Genomic DNA, 5318 nt, shown 5'->3' with positions numbered 1-5318 from the left:
ATTATTATTATTATTATATCATTCAGAATCAAAGAACTGTTTACTGTAAAGTACGTCACATACAATAATTCTGCTGTGTGAATGGTGCATAACAATAAACAATAGTATGAGACATAATTATAAAATAGAAAATACAAACATTTACAATAAAATATGCTAAACAAAAAAATAAATAAGAGCACGTTAAAACAAGTATATTATTAAAAGTGTCAAGTGTATATTAATAGAGAAAAGATGTGCAAGGGTGTGTAACTAAGAAATAGTCCTGGGGATTTAAGAGTCAAATTATTATTATTATCATCATCGTTATAATTAGTTGTGTTGTTGTATTAAAAAATTCAGTCCCTCTATACCAAAGAGGAAAAAGGCAGACAACATATTCTACAAATGTTCTCTAACAGAAGGAGCTACCTGACATGAGTAACTGATGTCGGTTGAAGTGCGTATACATTCATTTATTTTGTCTGTGTGTGTCAGGCCCACTGAAGTCTGGATTTGGAGGGATGTTTGTAGTTGAACTTGGCACAGAGAGCTGGCTTGTTTTCAACATGGCCTTGTGTTTCAAAAACTATACTTGTATGAGTTTATTTCATTTTTAAATATAATCTCTCAGCTCCAGAGCTTGGCAGAATTTCCAGTGGAGCAAAACAGGCTATGAATACCCTCTATAAAGACCAATATTCATTACAACAACATATTCCAATTCCCAGCAGTGTCTCCTTTGATTTCCATGACGTTTTCATTAGCAATAAATATGCCTTTAATGTAAAAAACAATTAAAGCAAAACATTTTGAACATAAGTCGTACCCCTATACTCCTGATCAGGAAGCCCAGAAACGCAAAATGAAGCAGGACCTCAGAACGAAAGCGTGTTATTTTGGAAGAAGCGAGGGCCTAAATGAATCTCCCTCAAGGCAAATGTGCAGCCAGAATGACCTAAGCGACGTGAGCTTCGTCTGAATACATTTGTCTGGCCACATGGCTCCTTGCACACATGCCCTTGGTTAGGTCGTCTCCTTTTTGCGAGACTTCCCACAGATTTCCCCGCGTAACTCAATCTGTCGCCAATCAATACGCTGCCCAGAGCCATATTGAATAAATACATTATTCAATCACTTAGAAAACGCCGCAGCATGCATCCTCTATTTTTTTTTTCTTCTTCAGCTCACCAGAGGAGGAAATCTGAATCAGAAATGGAGTCAGATCTGGCATGCTCTCAGTGGTGCTGCAAATGGTAAGAAAATTCACTTTTAGTAGACCTTTGGCACTATTTTGTACAGGTTACAATATCTGAGTACTGCCAGAGGAGTAGTGCGTGTATTCCAGCGTGTGGGGTGGCAGCAGAGAAGCAGGTGTTTCTCCTTGCTGGCTGGAAAGTCCCACCGTGAGCTTAAGGACGCCGTCATCCCTCGTCCTCTGTTCTGCAGCCCTGCTTCACCTCTCCTCTCTTCTGGACGGCCTGCTGCCCCCCCCCCCCCCTCCTCCCTCCACCTCCACCTCCTCTTCTTGGGCCTTTGATCAAAGCTGGCCTCTTTGCCACAGCTGCCCATCAGGGGGCTCCTCACCCTCACCTACAACAACACGGCCTGCTGCGCGTCCCTCTCTGATGCACACACATGGGTGCAAACACACAGGGAACCCACGCACAGATCAACCCCCCCCCCCCCCGCGAGTCCCAGAAAACTATTATTCATTTCTAAGCAAACAGCGAGCAGTTTTAAAAACTTGAATTACTTTTGCATACGTGCGAGCGAGCTACAGAGGAGAGACAACAAGCCTCTGTGTTTCTCTGTTTGTGTGTCGGTGTCCTGAGGTTTGCACACGGATTCAGTGTTCATATGTGTTTTTGCCGAGCGAAAGAGACAGGGAATATGTTATCCAGAGTACATGCTATGCCTCGACTGAGCAAACACATTATGCGCTGGGAGCTGCGTTTTCCACATACAAACAGACACCAGAACAAACAAGCAGCACAGCTTGCTTACACATGTAGGACAGCACTCAGTTCCACCTGTAAGCTTTTATCCGAAGGCCCGGTGCCCGAGTTACTTCCTCTTCTGTGCTTGACCTCAAAACTCCTCTCATTTAGCATGTGCACCCCCAATTATACACAAAAGAAATACTTTGGTCTGCCTTCCAGCACAGCATCTTTATAAACTCTTGTGTTTTACTCGTCTCAGTGGCAAATGTTTGTTGACTTCTTCTTCTTCTTAGTCGTTCTCGATGGAGCGCTGTTGGTTTCTCTTTCCACTGTTCTTCTCCAGAACTGGAAGTAATCCTGTTAAAACATCTGGTGATGACTCAGGCTGCATATCAGATACACATCACATGTGATTCATTATCCTGAGGTTGGCCTGTCCCGGGCAAATTGGACTTTGTATATTTTCAGACAGTCCCATACATATACATGGGACCCGGCTCTGATGACACATCGGCCCCGATGAAAGTGTTTCCAGTGTTTGTGTCCCGGTTCAAAGGGGTCGATGGGTACCTCCACTGGTGATGTGACACAGGAAGCACCTTGGGCCAAACCTCTCCACGCTCACCTGCGGCCCCAAGCCCCGTTACTCCCCGACTCCCAACAACACCGGGGTCAATTAACTAATTAAGTGCCAATTAAAGCATTAACTGCTTCCCGGAGGTTGTGAGGTAGCAGTGCGGTGGGACACGGAGCCACGGGGCCACGGGGCTGAACCAGAACAAGTTCAAAAGGGTTTGATGTCCTGAAAACACGACGACAAAAGAAGAAGGTCGGCCAGTGTGGGGAGAGCGGATGACTTCAGCATATTTAACTATCACTGCCTGGTAACAGGTCTCAGGAAATAAAACACAGATTCTCTCCAACCATTAGGCTTTCTTAACGATGACTCAAAGATGACATGCTCAATCTATAAATAAACTAATTAGGTATTACACCAGCATTTTTCTATTCACCTGCCACAAATAGGTAGAAACAAACACTGGACTTCATATTCCCGTTTACGTGGATCTATGGTGTGGGTGGAGGTTACCGCTTCGGACAGTGCCAACAAGTTTAGGCAAACACGAGGAAGTGTGTGAAAGTCATTTAAGTAGACTTATCTTCCCGATACCATCGGAGTCATTCTGGCTGCAACCCGCCTACCCGACACCTCCCGCAGGTTAAAATACGCATTCAGAATTATTTCTGAATATTTGACCCGAGTCTCGCTGCGTTATCCCTCGCATAGACACAACTACTGTTAACACCTCTCTGTGCTGAATACAGTGTTCACTCTGTGTTTTTTTTTCTTCTTTCTCCCACGATCCCCTGCTGCTGGCCTGGACTGTGATTAAACCTTAAAACGGTCAGAGTTGAAGGGGGAACGGAGAGTCAGTGAGGTGAAGAGCATGACGGGCGATATCCATACCGCTGCGTACAGGACGAAGGCGGATACATAAGTAGCAGTGCATGTCCATGTGGAGCTCAAATGTCTCCCTTGTAGAGTTGGGGTCAATTTGCACTCAGTTTAACATGTAATGTAAAACCGCAATTCATTAAACGATAACACACACTTGATCCTAAATCACTTCCTTATAGGTTATTGCAGCAATTTTATGGTTATTTCCAAATTTCATTTTCAAGAAGATCTACTTGGTAGGTTGACTTAGAAGTGATTTAAAATCTGCTGAGCCGCAAAATGGGATACTGCCCAACTGGAAAGTGATTTCCTGTTTGCAAGACCCAGGTCCAAATCCCGTCTGTTACCTATAAGTCCCTTGGAGCAGCTGCGATCCAACTTCACTCCTAACGCCTGCTCCCTGCGAGCCTGTGTGAGGGTTAGCTTTGGCCCCGCTCGCTTCCCCACAGGACCAGTTATTGCACATTTTCCCTCCACGTTTAGGACCAACCGGCTGTGTCCCTGGCTCCCCCTTCGCACCGTGTTTACCCAGGCCGGACGCCACCTCCCTTTCAGCAGGTTCACATGGAGTTCTGGGGGTTTTCAACTGGCCGAGTGACGCCCGAGTCAAGGAATCACATCATCATGACATGGCAGAGAGGGTGGCAAGAGGCAACAGTGCTGCTGGTCATAAAGACAACTTTCAGGTCAACTTTTAGGCATTTTGTTAAGACAGGGGATAACTAATGTGAGGCAAAAGTTTTCATAAGCTCAAGGCATTCGTACAAGTGTTATGCGAGACAGGAGGAGAGGGGAAAGAGACACCATGGGAGTGGAGGAGCGACACAGGACGGAGGAAGAGTTGGGGTGGAATGTCCAGGAAAACAACAACGCAACACAAGTGACTGCAACTGTTCGGCATTATCGTCCTTTTGCATGGCCAGAAATCTCTGCAATGCACCATAAGCAATGCAGGGACATGCATACAAAGACACACACACACACACAAATGGGACAATCCAAGGAATGCTGACAGCAACTGCTCCTTTATGCGCATTCAGTGTTGAGAGGGAATCTGAGGAATGGTGCTGCGAGGAATGTCAGATATTTAAAGCAATCTTTCACTTTCCTCCTAGAGGAGGAATTTAAACTCTTACTGTTTCACCAAAGCACTGACCATCTGAGACTCATTCATCATCTAACTCTGCTCCGAATCGATGCTCCGACCAAACCCAAAACGAGGACAAACGCTTCTGTTCCACATGCAGGAATACGGCAGGCCGCAGGTTAACGCTCAAAGCCAGCAGCCTTCTCTGAAATATTACCCTCCTCCCTCTCTGTGTCTCTCTATCTCTCATCTCTCCTTCGCTGGATGTTTCTCCTGGCACTCGGCTCCCCTGTCTGTGTGCATCAACAAACACACGAGGAGGAACTAGCAACTGTATTAACAGATGGCCAGAGTCAATAAAACACACACAAATCAAGCGTCGGACACATCTGTTGTGCGTGGAGTCCGACTAATCTTTCTGTGTGGTTTTCGACGGGAGTGATGGAATCGCAGCAGCCCGGCCAGATTAGAGGGGACGGGGCGGATCACCCAAGGGGGCAGCAGGCGGCTTTGTAATGGATCGTAGAATGGAGATAAAGCCCGATAGAGGCCAGGGGGGACGTGTTTCAGTCCGATAGAGTCAGTAGCGTGGATAAGAGCCAGGAATAAATGTCCTATCATGTGTCCATTAGCTCGCTGTTGAGAAACCTCTCTTTAAAATGTTTATTGAGCTATTATCTAAGTCACATGGCATTATTTACGAGACAGCAGCAACACACCGAGAGTTACACACGTCCTTGACCACATAATAAAGAAAGAGAGGGTAGGTGGATACGATCTATCAGAGTAAATTATATTTTAGAGTGCGATATCAACAAATTTAGAAACAGAGATGTCTAGAAAATGATTT

This window comes from Anarrhichthys ocellatus, unplaced genomic scaffold (assembly GCF_004355925.1).
Source record: "Anarrhichthys ocellatus isolate YVR2014 unplaced genomic scaffold, GSC_Weel_1.0 scaffold30, whole genome shotgun sequence".
Lineage (NCBI taxonomy): Eukaryota > Metazoa > Chordata > Actinopteri > Perciformes > Anarhichadidae > Anarrhichthys > Anarrhichthys ocellatus.
Note: the sequence above shows the minus strand (reverse complement) of the source record.